This window comes from Mus musculus, chromosome 1, assembly GCF_000001635.26.
Source record: "Mus musculus strain C57BL/6J chromosome 1, GRCm38.p6 C57BL/6J".
In the NCBI taxonomy this organism is placed as follows: Eukaryota; Metazoa; Chordata; class Mammalia; order Rodentia; family Muridae; genus Mus; species Mus musculus.
Window position 1 is genome coordinate 99,772,912 of NC_000067.6, and position 20,151 is coordinate 99,793,062.

At 38.1% G+C, this 20,151-nt stretch overlaps 1 protein-coding gene, 1 long non-coding RNA gene and 1 pseudogene across 3 annotated transcripts in view; 1 reads left to right on the forward strand and 2 right to left on the reverse strand.

Annotated features, from left to right (window-relative positions):
* Nucleotides 1-14,464, reverse strand: part of Gm51641 — a 66,306-nt gene extending 51,842 nt beyond the window's left edge. The window contains exons 1-2 of the long non-coding RNA XR_003947954.1: nt 14,379-14,464; nt 3,401-3,510 (exon numbers count right to left, since the gene is read on the reverse strand). This is a non-coding gene — a long non-coding RNA (predicted gene, 51641). The remainder of the gene's footprint in view (nt 1-3,400; nt 3,511-14,378) is intronic.
* The window catches only part of Cntnap5b (contactin associated protein-like 5B), a 718,354-nt gene that overhangs the window by 666 nt on the left and 697,537 nt on the right, over nt 1-20,151 (forward strand). The gene's annotated exons all lie outside the window — the stretch shown is intronic.
* Prdx2-ps1 (peroxiredoxin 2, pseudogene 1) lies at nt 17,288-18,185 on the reverse strand (annotated as a pseudogene).

The window sequence follows — 20,151 nt, forward strand, 5'->3', positions numbered from 1 at the left end:
CTTTCTGACCATATATGCCCTGGGTAGAAGGAAAGATGAAGGGGGAAACTGTAACCACCACTCCAACTATTTCAAAAGTTATCAGAACTGTAAGGAGCTTGCTCTGCTGCCTGCATTGCTTGCCCTTCTTTTGTAATCATAAAGTTCCCTTAGCTCCATGGTTCTTAATCTCAGCCAGGGATGCACGGCCATGAGCAAGCCTCTAGGGGCAGAGAACCTTCAGAGTCAAGGAACTCTGTAATAGCAGCAACTGCATCTCCCACCGATCTGAAAAGTGCCCCAAACAACTCAACCCCCACCTCCACCCTAAGTACTGAGCTCTCTTCACTGCCTTTGGCATAAGGTTCCAATTGGGGCATTTTATAACCAATGAACACCCATGTAAAGGGTTTGGGAGTTTGGGCCTAAGAATTGTAGTCCAAATGTAGTTACTACAGGAGATCAATGGTTCCCTATTACAAGGCAGAGGAGGGAGAGCTCCAGAACACACTCCACCCTCCAAATTCTGGTGCCTGAGAAGGAATAGGGAGTATGCATCGCACTGTCCACGTTTCGACCCGAGCAAGCATATAACAGTTATTTAATTGGCAGTAATTTTTGACTCTCATAGATCTGCCCCTTGTACTACATATTTAAAGAATCCAGTTTGTGAAACTTGAACACAAATAGCTAAACCTATGAGAGGTTCAAGCTCAATTGCTCAGTTGCTTCTTTAGGCAGAAGGAGGGAAATTTTGCCTTCTTTGGGAACTCCCAAATGAGAAAAAATGCAATTAAGCCATCTGTGTTCTTTGCAAGGGTGGCTTACCACAGACTCTCAAGTTTATGCGTTTGTTCCCTCATCTTCTTTTCCTACACTGAAGCTCAGAAATATTATCCAGACTTGACCAATATTGTTTTACTTGTATTATTTTTTTTATTTGTATTATCATTTCTTTATTTGTATTATCATTTTCAGGTGGAAAAAGATAAGAAGACTTACTATAGACGATCCTTTTGCCTTATTACTTAATTCTTAGAGGATCTTGTCCCAGAATTTGCATTATAGAGTGCAGACAGGTGAATAGATGTTCAAAGTAGAGTCAGTGTTTCTGTTATCCAAAGATTGGAAAGCTTACAATTGTTAGGCTTCCCTGTCCATTGTGTTTTGATAAGTGAATAAATTATTTTAGAGGATATATTGAGGGAGATTACATTCAGGTAAATGGAATTTTCTCTTCTGCTTTCTCAAACTTCCTTTCTCCCCCCACCCCCACCCCCGACTTTCTTCTCCCCCCTTTGCCCTTTTCTCATTGAAATTATCCCCATGGTGCCCAAGGGAAAGACCCAAGAGCCTTAGACAGGAAGTAAACTTTGCTACTGAGCTAGTTTCTCTACCTTCTCGAACACTAGAGGTCAGTGCTGCCCAGTTAATGTAGAGGCGTGGCTCTGAATTGTGTTTTCCCTGTAGCACATTCCTTTAGCTGAAGAGCATGAATACTTTGAAGATCCTATAGGTGAGAGTGAGGAATACTGATGAAATGGGTAGAGTGCTCAGCGTGACTTAGGCTTCTTCAAGTATCACCCTTCTTGAAATTCTTTCTTGGAGCTATATTTTCTGTAAATTAATTTGACTATGGTTAATGTATTTTAATTATGTACATGAAACTAAATGACATGGGTTTAAGACTTCAATCTGTCATATCCACAATAGTTACAAAGCCTGTTCTGGGTATTTAAAGAGAAAGTTGGTGATAATGGTCTTCAGAATTTCCCAAGTGGTCATTGCATTCCCCATTTACAAGTAACACAGTCACTGAGTGAGTGAAGCTGGCTAAGTATTCTAGAGACAGTTTTCTTCAGGAATAGCAGTGAGAGTTTATTGTACTGTAAAAACTGGATACATTCAGTAAACAATAGGTTGGCAGCTGGTTCTGAAATCTATGCATATTAGTGGTCTTCAGAGCCTATAAGGCAAAACTTCTCAATGCAATCATGAGTATTTCCCAGTTTCTCTAAGCTATTGTGCAGTTTTTGTGTAGATATTGGATTTGCTAGTAATATATAATATGTTCACATTTGCATATATTCTTTGATGACCTAGATATTTCCTTTCCAAGAGTTTCCTTTTAATTTAAGAGAATTATTCTTTTTAAAAATTATTTCCCCTACATGTTAAGGAGTAATATCTGCCTTCAAAACAGATCGTGTGACCAAGTTCTTCCATGGGGGACAGTTATGGGTATTAAGTTATAGGTGTGAGGTTTCTTAAAAAATAGCTTGCTTGTCTCCTCTTTTTTGTAATCACTCTTTATTGCTGTTGCTATACTCTGTAGTGTGTAAGTATCTATTTGTATATGTTTGGTTTTCTCATACACCCTTTCACACATAGTCCTTTCTACTTACCAAAGTACAAATTGTGTAAGTTTCTTATTAAGCACTATGTAAACAAAATCAGGCTAGAAAGAATGCCAGCATAATACAGATATTCCATTTCTATGGTAAGAATCTAATTACCTACCAGTAATAAAAACCTCTGGAAATTCTCGCATTCTTGATTTTCAGGATATTAAACAGCTAGAGTGTTTCCATTGGGTATATATATTCTAAGAGGACTGTTTAAGTTTGAATATAGATATAGGTCAATGTAAAAATTTTTAAAGTATTATACATTCACCTTCTTTGACATGAGAAGCTATGGTATGACTTGGGAATTTGGGCAAATGTGTCTAGAATCAGTATCTAAGAAGTTCTAGAAACTAGGATGCCTCAGACCAGAGGGGTCAAGTGTCTATCTAATTACTGTCCTTTCCAGCCTGCCAGTAAAATGTAGCCAGCAAGTAAGATATGTGTTTACTCCAAATTGAACAGCAGCTAAATATCTTAATAATGCTATTCTTCTAAGATTAAACAAGTTTAATTTTTATCATGACAAAGTAGGGTATCTAGAAAGCAGGAGAACTAATTATGACACGCATATAAATGTATTGTTAATTTCATTTTAAAAAGAAACATAATACATGATGTAATTTTTAATTTAAAAAAACCTTTAATTTTTCTGAAAAAAGAACAAGAACTAAGTACCTCTTGGAAGTTTGATGCTTATTATTAGAGTCACAGAGACATGTTACTATGATAAGAATATAATAAGCTCTATTCTAGATTTTTCTCACATGCTGTTTTAAAAAGTCTGTGAGAATGCTGATCATGACAGTAAAGAGATATCAGACTTTTAATAGCAACTTCATGTTGATCATTAAAGGTAAAAAAAAAAGTTGCTTTCCATTTCCTTCACTTAACTCCTATATCTAAAAGAGATTAACATTTTGCAACTATAAAATATAAATTAAGAACTAGAGTAGAGATTTTTTTAAGAACAGGACTTATGATAATAATGTCTACTGGAGCAACTCTACTCTCACCTGTGTTTTCCTAGTTAAGGAACAACCACCTTCCCAGTTGTAGTCTTCCTTTGTCTCTGCTCATCTGTCCGGTTGGCTTCAGTTTTCTTTGAGTGAACCACTTTAATTTCCTGTATCCATTTAAAATAAAATGATATGATTCAATGAATTTCTAAATATTTTGTTGTCACCTCAATGTCTTCCAGCTGAAAACACACACCGTGGTGAACTATGACCTGTGTGTGGTAATTACTCAGAACAGATAAGAAGGTGGAGAATGGAGAGTTACCTAATAAGGCAGAAGACAATGGTGTTTTAAAATTTTGAGAAGTTGCACTGTTCCAATTTGGAAACAATACTGACATTTATATCCCCAAAGGAAATAATTTCATTCATTAAAACACTAGTGCCTTTGTCTGGTGAGCTTGTAAAGATTACACACTGACCCCAGGAACCTTGGTGTCTGGAGTAAAAGACTGGGTTTAATGAAAAAGACAATGTTTACTTGTAATGTTTTGTCATTGTTACCTAGAGATGCTACTTCCTGGTTATTTCATTTATGTGTGTTTGAGATTAACAAGCTTCAAAGTTGAGAAACAATGATATTCAGGATAAAAGTTTAATGTGATTTTAATTCCTACTAGTAGACATGCAGAATATACCCCCAGGTTACACACTTTAGAAGGCAAAGTAGAATAAGTGATCCAGTTCATATGAATAAATTTCAATTGAGTAGATCTTAACCATGTCCCAAATTTAATAGTCTAAGCAAATGAGAAAAATGTAAATCCCAACCTACATCCATTTTTAAACACAAATATCTTTACAACAAACTGTCTCCCAATGCATGACAGTAGGTAGTTTGTATAACATCCACAGGAATTTGGCACGGGTTCTCTAAGTTCAGCCTCATAACCTTAGCCTTGGAGAAGGACATGAGCTAGCAGTTTTCCATAAACTCAACTCTAGAGTCATTCCTAAAAAAAGAAAATGAAAAAAAAAAAAAAAAGAAGAAGAAACTCACACCAAGATTTGAAGCATAGCTGTAAATATCACATTGTTCAAAGAAAAGCAACTTTCTATCTGGGCTTGTACCCTGGGCTGAGGATTTACTCTCGTTCATATCTTTAATTAAAAACTTGAGAAGGGATGGAGAAAATCTTAAGAAGAAATTTAGAATATAGTGCTGTGTATACACAAGCACAGGGCACTGCCACAAAGGGCACTTCTATAGACATTATATTCCATAAGTCTGACAATGTCAGACCATAGTTATGCTTAGGTAGTGCTATGAAGTCCTGTTATGTGTGGTATGGTGAAACTCATCTGTCTTTACATAATCATCTAATCCTCATCTACAGTATCCCTCCTAACAAAATACAGAGCTCTACTTTTTACAAGCAAAAAATACTGTCTCATATCTCTTGGATTTATTTGTATGTGTTGTTTATTAATTTGGTCTACAGTACCATTTTCTCTTAAAAAAAAGTTTCCTTGTAGTCTTTCAATCTACATACAGCAACCCCCCAACCTACACACACATTCTAATGCAGGATGTACTGGAAGTGTCTTGGGGACAGGGAAAAGAAAACTGGAGATGGTAAGAATCAGAAATGTTGTGTATATATGAAATTGTCACAGAAAAATATATTTTTGAATATTCTGTCTCAGTAAAGTGACAATTTCTATAATTCCTTTTTCTTCAACTAAGATTCATTACCTCTTTGTCATGTTTTATTTGCACTACTGCACCCAAAACCTAAAAGACTGAGCAAGTTGATGAATGAGCGAATGATTTAATGATTTTCTAGCAAGAGCTTTCAGGCTTAAACTCAGAATTTTCTACTTTGTATTGGCAGAGACTTGCATTTAAGATGTGTTAACTTTGTGCTGTTATTTTAACAACTATTACTTATGACTGTTGTGGAAATTCAACAACAATAGCATCCAACTATGGTCTTGAAGAATGTAGAACTGAAGCTAAGGGTTGGAAAAACTCAGCAGACTAATAGGGGTGTGCTGCTGATTAATATAGAGAAGGAGGAGAAAGTAAAGAAGTAGAAGTCAATTGTAAAGTTAAATAGAAGTTCAGACTGGCTTAAAGAATGTGGGATCTGCAGCATGAACTTCCTTCTGGATTTCTTTCAGAGCAGGTCTAACTTAGGCAGCATGAAAGCATTTGTATCCTGAAGTAAAAAAGAAGGCAAAAAAAAAAAAAAAATAGAAAAGAAAAGAAAAGCAGAAGTGGATGCTCACAGTCAACTATTGGATGGATCACAGGGCCCCCAATGGAGGAGCTAGAGAAAGTATCCAAGGAGCTAAAGAGATCTGCAACCCTATAGGTGGAACAACATTATGAACTAACCAGTACCCCAGAGCTCTTAACTCTAGCTGCATATGTATCAAAAGATGGCCTAGTCGGCCATCACTGGAAAGAGAGGCCCATTGGTCAGGCAAACTTTATATGCCCCAGTACAAGGGAACGCCAGGGCCACAAAATGGGAATGGGTGGGAAGGGGAGTTGGGGGGAGGGTGTGGGGGACTTTTGGGATAGCATTGGAAATGTAATTGAGGAAAATACGTAATAAAAAAAATTTAAAAAAAGAAAAGAACAACAAATAAACAGCTTGTTAGTTACCTGACTTTTCTACAAGATTGAGCTCATTTGATTGACTTTCTTTATGCTATGTTAATGAAAGTTTTATCTAAAATCTTAAAAATATGTGTTCCCCTTGCTATAAGAAATTTCTCTCATTGCTTTAGGTTTGATATAAAGGAGCATTTGGATTCTATTCAATGAAATTTAGTGCTGGATTATAGAAAAGCCTTTTTAATGGAAAACTCACTTCATTTCTCTTGCAAAATGACTGTGCCATCTTAGTTATGAACAGAAAGGTGTCAGGAGTGAATTTGTGTTACAGACTTGAAGAACTTGCTGATGAACTTAGTTCCAAGGACTGGTCTACTTTCTTAAAGTCAAGTTTCTCATGTAGTTAGAGAAGTGAAAATTAACAAGATATACTGCAGGACCTCTAGGTATTGTGAAATGCTTGGCAGCCAGTAAAATAATTCACTAGTTGTGTCAGTTTTAAATATTGCAACACATGTAAGCACATGCACAGTGGAAGGTATATAATGAGCATCCAACTATGGTCTTGAAGAATGTAGAACTGAAGCTAAGGGTTGGAAAAACTAAGCAGACTAATACGGGTGTGCTGCTGCTTAATATAGAGGAGGAGGAGAAAGTAAAGAAGTTGATTATCATATGGGACTCTTTTTTTTTTTAATTGAAAAGATGCAGTTTCACTATGGCATTTTACTTTTTAAAATATCATTAATCTTTATGCACATGAGTATTTTGCTTGCATGTATACATATACATATCTATGTACATGATCTTACATGTCTAGTGCTTGCAGAATCCAGAAGAGGATATTAGAAAACATAGAACTAGAGTCAATGAAAGTTGCAACCCACTATGTGGGTGATAGGAACTTAAAGTCCAATTATCAATGTAAAATTTTAATTTTCCCCTAATAATTGTGTGTGTGTGTGTGTGTGTGTGTGTGTGTGTGTGTGTGTGTGTGTATGCATATGTGTGTTTGTAAATGTGGACTGTGGTCAATTTCTGGTTAGCACTCAATGGTGAAGGCCATCTCATGTACCAAAAACATAGATTTTTTTTGTGGGTTCTATGGATCAAACTCAAGTTTTAAAACTTTCAAGGTAAGAGAACTTTACCACATAAGCTATCTCTAGACCCTCCATTTTTTCAAAAGGATTAATGAGGCTTAGAATGGAATAGAACAAAGTGTTGGTAAGAAAACTCACTTAAATAATTACAACACATCAGATAATAGCTGGTGAGGAACCCAAGAAGGACATTTGGAAGGAAAGCTCAAAAAGTTCTTCAAAGAGAATAATGACCCAGAAAATTCAAGTCACAGGGATGTATGAGATCCTAAATATACAGAAGCTCAGATTTGCAGCTAAAATATACTCTGCAAATGGTCCCATTGTTTGTGACCAATGAGAGCAATAGGTACTCAAAAGGTATGCAGTGCTCTGAAATAAAGTTAATTCTGGAAATACAGTGTCCATATTCTGAATATCACATTTAATTTTTACATGACAGCATTTTGCACACACTGCCTATATGCATCACTCCGACACAGTCTTCTGGTTTGTAAATTATATTGGTTTGTGTCAGCAAAATGAGAACTAGTTATTAAGGAGTTTATAATTAAAGCTCAACACCGTGAATGCTGGCCTTCTCAACTGGGAATTGATGAGGCATCCTAGCTTCCTCTGGTGTCTGCTCTGTGGAAGGAGAACATCTAGAGTTGGGTGTATCAGGTATATGTGTTACTAGTAGTAATTTATTTTCAAGCATAAATTCCAACGTCCCTCTGCTGTTTACTTGCCTTTGTGAATATTCTTGGGAGTGTGTTAATGTTATGTTTCCTGTACCAGCTAAATTGATTGAGCTCTTCTGGGTGATAACCACAATGGTGAAGACAGAAAGGGAACAGGTCATTACACTGCATGCATATTGTTTTTAACAACTTATGTTTGATGGAAAAATATTCCATCTGAAGATAGTCCAAAATCAATGACAGGTTAGAGAATTTTGAAGGGCTCATAAGATAGCTGAGTGACTAAAGTGCTTGTTCTGAAAGAGTGAGAACATGAGTCTGAATCTCAAGCAACAACAAAGAGCTGGATGTAGTATTATACTTCTGTAAGCACAATGCCCCTAAGCCATCTAACCTCCACACATGCACCAAGATATGTGTAAGATTACACCCAACATAGGAACACACACAAGAATCACATGCATATCCACAAATACATTTTCCATATACATATATATCACAAAAAGAAATAAATCAGTTTATACAAAGAACAATATTTAATATGAGTTGTATGGCCATTGTACCTGAATGTATCTTTCTTTGCTGCTACTTCCTTCCAAATATCACTTGCATTTCCTTGGTCTCCAGTCCTATGTAAGGTCACATAGCTTGTGCATTGTGGATGTATTTCCCTGAGCTCATTGCTGCATAGAAGGTATAGCAGGAGAATTGAGTGTCTGCTCAATTTCAGCACCAATTTGTTATACTGTGTGGGCAGTCACCGAATAAGATGATGCATCCCAGCAAAGACTGTTGCAGCACAGACTTGATCTACAAGATACCTCAGGATACTGGCCTAGTTACATCACCCCTACTCTCTGTCTCTAAATTACTATTCTATGATTGCACTAATTTCCAAAATCTGTCCTTATGGGGAATACCTTTAAATTCATAGAAATTGGGCGTGCAGAGTTCATTAGAAGAGAAACTAGAGAGAAAAATCTGCACAGAACACTTGAATGCTGTGAGGACAGACTGTCCAGGTAGAAGTACTAAGTATAAGGAAGATGGAAAGGGATGTCCTGGGCTGAGGTAAGAGAGAGATTAAGCATGTTCAGGAGATCAGAACTAATGCTGCCCTCTGCAGATTTGGTGGCTGACCATCTTCATTGTGTTTCTGCTCAGTGAATGAAGGATTCTTCCCTCATTGTGTTTACTCTCACCACCTCCTGCCCAGCTGTCCTCTCCACTGTTCCTTCTTTCTCTTCTCATATCCTCCCTCTGTTTCTTGCTTCCTTCTCCATGCTTTCTCCTTCTTGTCGTCCTCCCCTCCCCTGCTTGCTCCACTTGCCTTTTATGGAGTGGCAGTTTTATACTTTAGGCCCAAGCTAATGCTTTTACAGATATCTCCCTCAAATGCCACATCTCAAGGAACAGAGTCTCAGGAGATCAGTAGAAATTTGAATAGTACAACACCCAGTGACCAGTGAAGTGTACAATGTCTAGAAATTTTGTCTTAAACACTCAAATTTGCATTTAGCTTTATGTTATATTCTTGTTTATGATTATAACATTTTACTCAAATCTTTAATTAAAATTGATGAGCCAAGTGTCCTTATGGGGAATACCTTTAAATTCATAGAAATTGGGCATGCAGAATTCATTAGAAGAGAAACATTAGCCCAAAGCAGAGTACTTACTATGAGTGTTAGGGTAAATGCTTGACTTTTTGTCTTTCTCTGTGTTTGTGCCTTCTAAGATTACTCTATCAGAGAGAAGGCCAGTGCCATTATCTCAGAACAATAGTTTACTTCATTTTCCATTATCCACTGTTACTTGTCTTCAAACTACAGACCATGGTTAATCAATGACAGGAAATAGACATAATGCACAGAAGCAGGGAGACCCACCTGCACTGCAGTGTAGAGAAAAGGAGGTCTGAAGAAATGCTATTCCTAAGAAAGATATCTTAGTGCACCTAGGTCTATAGGGTCTCCACTACAGTCATATGGGAAAGCAGGTCAATATTCCCTCTCTAGTGGCTTCCCTCACACTGAGTCTTGGGGGCAGCCTGGACTGAGATCCACAAGGGCAAGTTCTTTCTTATAAGGAAGCAATTAAAATAAATTAGCACGTCTCATTTTAAGTATTTACTAATAATTAGACACAAATTAGCACTATGTCAGTAGATTGGATTGGTATATCACTAGAGAGAGAAGTAGTATTAATCAATGTGTCTTAAGAGGATTTCAAACATACACCCCCATCCCAACTTTGGCAGTTGATGAGGTTTTACTTTGTTCCTTATGACAGTCATACAGGAAAAGTGTTGTGTCCTTTTGCTGGGAATGTGGTAGCTTGCCTAGGTAGATAAGTGCACCAAGATTACATCCTATACAGGGATTGCAGTGAGTTTTCAATCCACTTTCCATGATTTTAAATCTCACATATATTTTTCTCAGTCTACCATATTATTAAGAATAACACTCAAGTGGATCTGTTATTAATACCTGAGGGGTTGTTCATCTTTTCAAAGCGAGCTCTCTCTAACCCCTTTTGGGAAATGCTTTTGTTGTTCAGACCCACAGATTCTGCCCACTACTATACAAGGCAGCTTATGCTAACCATGTAAAGATTCCCATCCCATCTCTAAAGTATAACACTGTTAGGTAGCACTATCTACCTACCTGAACCACTCATTAAATCTTTCTACAACCTCTTCATGACCAGGATCAACTTGTCAAAATGACACTGTAGCTTCCACTCTCAGTGCCTACTGTCTATCTGTGATGAATTTAATTCTGATTACTAACTTGTTAATATTTATAATCACTATGGAAATGAGCTTCCAATAATACCTATGAAGAATTATCTAGAATATGGTAATTGAGTGGTTAGACTCACTCCAAATGTGCATAACATCTTCTCCTGGACTGGTTTCCTGAACTGAGTGAAAAGGAGAAAGAGCAATAAGTATCAGCATTCACTGCCCTTCTTCCTAATTAAGGATCCCATGTGCATAGCTGCCTCACTATCTCCATGTCTTCTGTACGACGATGAACTATAACATGAAACTATGAGTGCAAATAATTTCCTCCTTCCTCAAGTTGCATTTGTCAGGTATAAATTACAGCCACAAGAAAATAAAGTGAAAGAGTTTATCTCACTTGTTTTGTGTTCATGGAAAATTGTTCTAATTAAAGAGTTTCAAGTCCTATAGGATGTGTATTATCCATGGAACTCATTCATGGGCATGCGGGTTTTTGTCTTTTTTTTTTTTTTTTCACAAATCCTTAACTCTTAAACATGGAGCACTCTTCACATACCCATGGTGTAAAATAAGGCAAGTGTTCATCTGCTGATGAATACTGATTATATGAGAAAGTAAAAACTAATAACCTCTACCAAATTTCATTCTTTATGCTGGGCCAGGTGCAGTGAAGAACCGTGTATGATGGCCACAAAACAGACATCTAGAAATAAGAAGTGGCCAATATAACATACTTCTCTCATCATCAACGTAGTGAAGATAGACCAATACATTCTTGGCTTTAATTTCAAGATCTCATGAGAATTTCCACCTGCATCTTATTTTTCAGTTTCTCCCTTGATTGTTTTGGTCATGCTTCCTCAGGCTTAGGGAGTCTAAAAAGACATTGTTCATTGTTCAATGTCTTTTTCCTTGGGCCACCCCTCAATTCTTTTTAAATTCTTACAGACAAGAAAAGTCTTTAATAATCGTGACTGTTAACAACAAAGAAATCAACAAATGTTTTTGTTTTGTTCTTTAAAAATATCATGAAAAGGAGTAAATCCATAATTACTGACGCTTATTTCTTTTTTTTCCTATTCTTTATTTTTTTCCCTTTTTATTTTTTTTTAATTAGGTATTTATTTCACTTACATTTCCAATGCTATCCCAAGAGTCCCCCACACGCTCCCCCACCCACTCCCCTACCCACCCACTCCCACTTCTTGGCCCTGGTGTTCCACTGTAATGAGGCATATAAAGTTTGCACAACCAATGGGCATCGACCAATGGGCCTCTCTTTCCACTGATGGCCGATAAGGTCATCTTCTGATTCATATGCGCCTAGAGACACGAGCTCTTGGGGCGGGGGTATTGTTTAGTCCATATTGTTGTTCCACCTATAGGATTGCAGATACCTTCAGCTCCTTGGGTACTTTCTCTAGCTCCTCCATTGGGGGCCCTGTGATCCATCCAATAGCTGACTGTGAGCTTCCACTTCTGAGTTTGCCAGGCCCTGGCATAGACTCACAAGAGACAGCCATATCTGGGTCCTTTCAGCAAAATCTTGCTAGTGTATGCAATGGCTGACACTTATTTCAAAAGCATAATATTTTCATTTTCTAGAGGAAATTTATATAGAATTTCATCATTTAAAATAAATTACTTAGGGATGCATTGGAGAAAACGGGGCAGGATAGCCCAGAATTTTATGTTTCAGCATGTCCTTACTCTTCTGATTCTTCAAGGAAGGATCTTGTGATATTCCTCACATGTTAACAAAATCTCTCCTCCCTCTTCCTCTTTCTCTTTGTGCTTGTATGTGTTTGAGTGTGAGCTCATGGAGTACAGAAGACAGTACTGATGTCAGTCCTCACCTTCCACCTTGAATAAGACAGATAATATCATCATTGCCTATAGCAGGCTGGCTGACATGTGTGCTTGTAGAGATTCTCCCATCTTCTTATTGTATGTTTCTATAGTTAATATGGAAATATACATGTGCTATGATATCTAATCTTACATGGTTTATAAGAACTTCAAACACGTTATCATACTTCCTTGACAAGTACTGACCCTGGTGTGCAATTTCCCTAGCCTTATCTAATTCTTAGTTGTAAGAATTAAATTTCATAATTACATGCAAAAATAATCATATTTTAAAGTTTCAATGAAAAAGGATAGAAGGTGCTATTATTCAGACACTATTTTCTGGCTGGGTTGCAGTACTAGGGCCATTCTGGGAGGACAAGACTGCAGCTGTTTGCATTAGTCAGTGAATGTCTGGCATGGTTATTAATATGATCTCTGTCTCAAGTCATATTAAATAATTAGGTACTATTTTCTGATGTTATGAACACATAATAATTATGTATGTGTATGTGGGGAGGTTTAATGTTTTAACATACTATATACATTATATTCTGATCATACAAGGAGATTCAGCATATTGCTTCAAGTACTTACCATTTATTTTTTGGTTGCCTAATAGCAACAAATTCTGGCACTCTTAAATATACAGTAGGATATTCTAGCTAGCAATAAATATTGTATAGTTTATATATCCAGAAGAGATGCTCCTATTTTTATTTTTACCCGCAGGAAATCTGATTGCTATTTTCTCTGATTGCTATTTATATGGGTCATCGTATTGGCTTTTACTGATCTGAAAAGGTAGCAGCTTGCCCAAAAAATGCCTCCTCACCTTTTTCTCCTTAGTTTGAAATCAGGAGCTATTTTTGTGTGAAGAAATTATCTTGTAAAGGCCCTTGAATAATCTACCTACATCCAGGCATCCCCTTGGGACCCCCTCAAAAGAAGAGATCTTGTGCTAGCTATGATTAAATTGTCTGTGTTTAGCACAGTGAATGGAAAAATAACTACTTGATAAAACTGAAACACAGGCAAATTGAAAGAAACTCTAACCAAGGCAGCAAGCCCTCATCCAGTAAAGGGTACACAACCCTCTTTGTTACACATCTTTTTATATTTGGGGTAAAAAAAAATGAGCCTTGGATCATCATAAGCAAGAATACCCCAGTGCTACCTTCTACTGACCAATGGGATTGGAAGAAGGGACAAACACAAATTAAGCACTATTTTTACAAATCTGGATTTGGCTTTGGTCATTGTTTCTGATCTAAGTGCTGATTTTTATCACATATTTTGTGCTCACTCTGAGAAACATCCTTCAGAACATCTGTCCAATTAGATCTTTTCTCTCCCTACTCTTCTCTTTAGGGAACTGTCAAGGCCTTGCTGCTTTTGCCATTGCAGTGCATATTCCATGTTAGCAGTCCAAGAGTCTCTGGCTGACTCTCATGTCTCCATGCCCACATCTGTGGGAACACTAGGATGAGATGTGTGTTCCATAAAACCTTCCTATTTAAATGACTTACAAATATTGAAATTCAGGCATCAGGCATGAGTGGAAAGTGCTTTTCCTGTACCTGGCCTTTAATACTCAAGTCATACAGTATTGCATGTCTTTTTGTAGGCAACTTTAAATATATCAGTTGTATTTAATTTTATTTTAAAATTTGAATCTATAATATAGTTTTTTCCCTATTATTCTTGACATCATCTTTATATCAATTCTGAGTTCAGAATGACACTATGTTGTCTCGGGACAGAAAACAAGAATGTGTTTGAAGCTCTGAAGTGTAAGGTTTCTCTCCTGTCTTCCCTGAAGAAGTGATTTTCATACTAGGGACATGAAGCCACAATTAAATTCTTTGGATGAAGAGGATGTAGTGAGAAGCAGGATGTTTGACTACCAATACTAATATCAATAATTTCCAAAGGCTGAGAAGACTGGTGAGCCCCTGTTGGTCTTGCCATACAGGTAACTTATTAGGAACATTGTTATGTATAATTTATGCTTCGAAATACTGACCTGCATAGATTTGTTTTGCCAGTTTTAGTTTTAAAACCTCTTTTACTTGGTCAAACTTCATGCTTCACAGTTTCTGTTTTGTCTCCCATTTTGCCTGTCCTGCAATGAAATCAGAGGGAAAGAAAGACACAAACCACTTATTGCCTTTGAGAAAAATCTCATGTGGCTTCCTGATTTTTGGGGACAAATAAAGCTCAAATACTATAAGGCACAAACAAGTGCTTGTGACAAGACCAGAACGGTTAGCAGATTTATTGTCAACAAAAATCCTCTAAAGAAGACCACTAACCTTAGTCTATAGCCAGTTGTGTCTTTATTCCAGCTGGCTGCGATTATACTCAGGTACTCAAGACCCAACTGTTTGGAGTAAGGGGTTTTTAAAGGCAAATTCACACTTTGGTATCTTGCTCAGCAGTTACAGGAGGAGATTTTGTGCAAGCAAGCAGTTTAATAAAAACTAAAATAGGCACTTTGCTTAGAGGAAGGTTTAATAGAAGGTGAGTTCGTTGGGGCACCTTGACTTCGGGTTCCTAGAATAGAATTGGGTAAACTTCCATAGAAATCCCTATCAAAGAGATTGAGTTTTTGCTAAACATTAAACAACCTTACCAAGGATGAAAGGTGAAGGAGCTTGTAGAATGTCTTACCATGTCACATTATTATGTGCTAAAGAACATGCAAAATAGCTCCATAGGTTAAAATGCTTACCCCAAATCCAAGAGTTCAATCACAGGGAATTGGAGAACCTACAAGTGGTCCTCTGACCTCTATATGTGTCCCACATCACAATTATATCCCTACACACCCACCCCCCCCCACACACACACACACAAATGTAGTAAGACAACAAGAACTCGTGAATGGCTAATTATTTTTTTTTAACTTGAACAATAATAAGGTTGGATGTGTCTGCCAGAGCCTGACCAATACAGATGCAGATATACAGAGTCAAACATTGGACTGAGTGCAGGAACCCCGAAGTAGAAGTTAGGGCAAGGAATGTAGAACCTGAAGGTGTTTGCAGCCTCATAAGAAGACCAACAATATCAACCAACCAGATTCCCTAAAACTCTCAGGGATTAAACCACCAACCAAACAGTATACAGGATATACCCATGGCTCCAGCTGAATATGTAGCAGAGGAATGCCTTATCTGGCATCACTGCAAGGAGAGACCCTTGGTCCTGTAGAGGCTTGATAATCCAAGATAGGGGAATACTAGGGCACTACAGGAGTGAGTGGGCGTGTTGGGAGTATCCTCATAAAGGCAGGGGGAGGAAAGAGGGGATACGGGGCTTATGGAAGGGAAACTGGGAAGGGGGTTAACATTTGAAATGTAAATAAATAATATAACCAATACAAAATGAAAAAAATTAAAAAATAAAGCTTGGAGGTATCTTATTGGCTTCTTGATGTACATAGCTGCTCTGATTCCTGATGGCAGAGAAATGATGATGATGATAATAGTAATAGTAATAGTAATAGTAATAGTAATAGTAATAGTAATAGTAATAGTAATAGTAATAGTAATAGTATTAGTAATAGTAATATCTGTTTAAGGATCAGCCTGGTACAGGCTTTGGCTCTTCACAGGCTTTTGACCATTGCAGCTGAACTGCAGTTTCAGCATTTCCTTGTATGCCTCTTGATTATAACAGTAACTACTTTGTGACTAAGTAGAAAAATAATTGAGCTGCCATGTGATTGCTGGATTGTCTAGTACAAAGTTCCAGTCCATGTAATTTTATACACACACACACACACACACACACACACACACACACACACATGCAGAGGACACGTTGTGATGAATTTTGACCATATCAATCTTCCTCCCAACTCCTCCAAGATCTTGCCCCCATTCTATACAAATTAAACTTCATGTCTTTATTAAAAACAGAATATAACATTAAATTAAAATTTCAATAAGTGTCAACTATATATTTTTAAGTGTTTAGTCATCTACTGAAATTTTATAGACATATCAGGGGTCACACCCTTATGAAAATTTCATCTCTCTATCCACACAGCTTTTCCACAGCTATTTTAAATAGGGGTGTGGTTTCATGACCACTTCCCCCTTTACGTTAAGGATTTGTATTACTTGAGCTGATACAGGTCTTGTGTGTGCTGTAACAGCAACTATGAGTTCACTTGTGCAACTGAACTCCTGTGTCTAGAAAATGCTAGTCCCCCTCCAGAACTTAATGGTAAGAATCCCCTGTTGAATACATCATAATTCTTGAGTCCTACAGCAAAATCTAGTGCTGACCTACAATTCATCCAGGCTGGCTTGTGTTGCAAGCCACTCCAATCACTGCAACTAAAGTAATTCACAATCCATCAGCTGCTTGTTAAATGAGGCCTGTTGCCTCAGCAATCCCAATTTGGTGCTGAAGGCCTGGAAGAGTCCTTCAGTCTCTGGTAATATTGTTGCAAGAGAAAAATGAGTGAGTTCTGAGGTCAGGGTAAGAGCAGCAGTAGTGACAGTGATGCACTTTCATGCAGACACTGGAGGCATACAGGGATTGCACTATTTTCCCGCAGACTTCCTTATATATGGATTGTCATGGGAAGGAGCTAGTCACTCTCTGGGGAAAGGATCCTTCCACATCAGTTAGTCTTTCTAGTAATTACCCTCCCAGGTCCACCCAGGAGCATGGCTTATAATTGACAACCAATATCAATCATCACACCCAGGTACTTGGCTCTACTGGTTACTTCCAGGGTAGCATGTCTCCAGGATGTTGCGAAACAGTCAGCAATTCGTTGATGCCAATTTGCTAAAACTCCCTGAAATGGATTATGGATTTTTAAAGTGGCATTTGACATGGAATCTTAAAAATCAAGAAACTTTCTTTTTTTTTTTTTTTTTTTTTTTTTTTTTTTTTTTTTTTTTTTTTTTTTTTTTACAGTCCCTAATACTTTATTGGTTTCCTACAGACCTGGGCCCAGCTGGGTGTGCTCAGGGCAGGATCACTATTCACCAGATTCCAGGTGGGTAATGAGAAAGCCTCAGCCTAGACTCTAGCCCCTTCAGAGAGTGGAGGAAGATCTAGCATTTTCTGGGCCAGCACAGGACATCCAGGTTGGGGCACAGGTGAAATCCAAGCTTCAGGCTCACCGATGTTTACCCATCTCAGTTGTGTTTGGAGAAGTATTACTTGCTGTAATCCACATTGGGCTTGATGGTGTCACTGCCGGGCTTCCAGACAGCAGGAGAGACTTCCCCATGCTCGTCTGTATACTGAAAGGCCTGGACTAGGCGGAGAGCCTCGTCTACAGAGCGTCCCACAGGTAGGTCATTGACTGTGATCTGGCGAAGGACACCCTTGGCATCGATGATAAAGAGACCCCTGTAAGCAATGCCCTCATCATTTTTTAACACGCCGTAATTCTGGGACAAGCTTTTAGTCACGTCAGCAAGCAGAGGGATATTCAGGGGGCCCAAGCCTCTCTCCTTCCGTGGGGTATTGATCCATGCCTGGTGGGTGAACTGAGAGTCCACAGACACTCCCAGCACCTCGCAGCCTAGCTTTCAGAAGTCCTCAGAATGGTCGCTAAAAGCAATGATCTCCGTGGGGCAAACAAAAGTGATGTCCAGTGGGTAGAAAAAGAGGACTACATACTTCCCTCTGTAATCCGAAAGCTTGATTTCCTAGAAGGTACCATCCACCACCGCTGTGGCCGTGAAGTCAGGAGTCGACTTTCCTATGTGCGCGTTGCCAGAGGCCATGACTGCGTGAGCAATAGCCGGACACACGGACGTCCAGACACCGGTAGAGACAGGAAAGAGATCTCAAAACCCTCAAGAAACTTTCTTAGGATACCTTAATGTCACTCCCCCCCCCCCCCCCCCCCCAGTCAGGAAGCTAAATCTAATGCTAACACTAAATGGCATGGAAGGGTAAGAAACCATGTGCTACTAGAGTGTATTGACTCAGAGTTTGCATCATTTGAGCTAAATTTCAGGATAAATCATCTGTGTGTACTCTCCAAGTCCATCCCTTCAACTGATAAGTGTCTATAATAGCCACCCTATAGAGTTTGTGTGAACTTTGAGTAAAAGCAACAATTTGTCTGCTAGATATACACCCAACAGCATTAAGGTAAACTTGCACATATGTGATGCCAGTGTTCAGATATGGAGACAGAATTATCACTAATTTAGGGTTATCTGGGTCTACAAAGCAATTCCGATTTCATCTTAAGCCTTTTCCTTGCTATAAGAAGTAGAATACTCTTCAAACAGTCTAGGATGGAGTATTTTTTTTCTCTTAAGTCCTCCAACAGTCTTCATCTATTCTTGGCTAAGAAAACTACAATAATTAAAAAAAAAACTGTACAAGATAAAGTTTAATGGTTCCAGTCAATAGAAATAAAATCCAGATTGATAGAGATGCACTGGTGTTTACCATGATACTCTCCTTATATCTTACCTTGGCTTCATGACAGAGATGCCACATACCCATCCTTGTCAGCACAGCACATTGGGAGAGCATGAACCATGAGGGAATGGAGCTGGAAATCAAAGAGATAGCTCTCTGGGATATTTTGCCCAAAGCAAGTATTAATAGAGAGAACAACATTGGAATCTGGAGAGATGACTTCACAATCAAGAGCACTTCTGCATAATCATGAGGACTGGAGTTCAGTTCTTAGCACCCACAGCAAGTAACTTAGAAGAAATACCTGAAACTCTTGCTACAAGGAATCAACACTGTTGTCTAACCTTTGTGGGACACTTGTATAAGTGCAAACAATTACACAGGACCATATATGCAGTCACAGGTACAGACACATGCACAAATAAAATGAAACAAGTCCTTTCAGAAAATCAATATCCAGTACAAACTGTTAATAAAATTTAATCTGAAACTACCTTATGAAAAGAGACCTCAAGGTCACATATAGGAGAACATAAATACAAAAGTTACTGAGACACACCACTCAGCTGAAAGAATCAGAGCCACTCTGGGAATTGACTTTATTATCTCTCAAGCAGAAGTATTGTTATTTATAGCATAAGGATGGTATAGTAAATGCAACCATTTTATAGAGCAAAATTTTTAGAATTTTATAGATTTCCATTCTAGAGATTCTATTCAGTAATTAATAACCCTTTGACTCTAGATTGTTTAGAGATCACTAGCCTTGTGGGAATATTCGCCTCCTACATTTCTTTGTACCTCCCACCTTGGGGCAGAATGAGCCCTGTACAATATGCTCCTGATCGTCTCATGTTCCTCCTGTTTTTGAAGCATGCTACAGCCTCACAGCCCTAATTCTTGCTGGCTTCTCTGGATTTAGCTTTCCTTCTGAAACCTGTATTTCATGTTATAATTTCTTAGAGTTATTTTAAATAGTTTAGTTTGTTTTTAGTGAGTGGGCTCATGTGCATACATGCACACATGCATGTATGTGTGTATGTGTGTGTGAGTGTATGTGTGTGTATGTGTGTGTGAGTGTGTGTGTGTGTGTGTGTGTGTGTGTGTGTGTGTGTGTGTGTGTGTGTGAGAGAAACATCTGTAGAAAGGTAACTCACCTGTGAATGAATATGTGGAATTGAGATTCAGGATGCCTTCCTCAATTACTTTTACAGCTTTTTAAAAAATTAGGTATTTTATTTACATTTCCAATGCTATCCCAAAAGTCCCCCACACACTCCCCCATCAACTCCCCCACCCAGCCAATCCCAGTTCTTGGCCCTGGCATTCCCCTGTACTGAGGCAGATAAAGTTTGCATGACCAATGGAGTTCTCTAACCACTGAT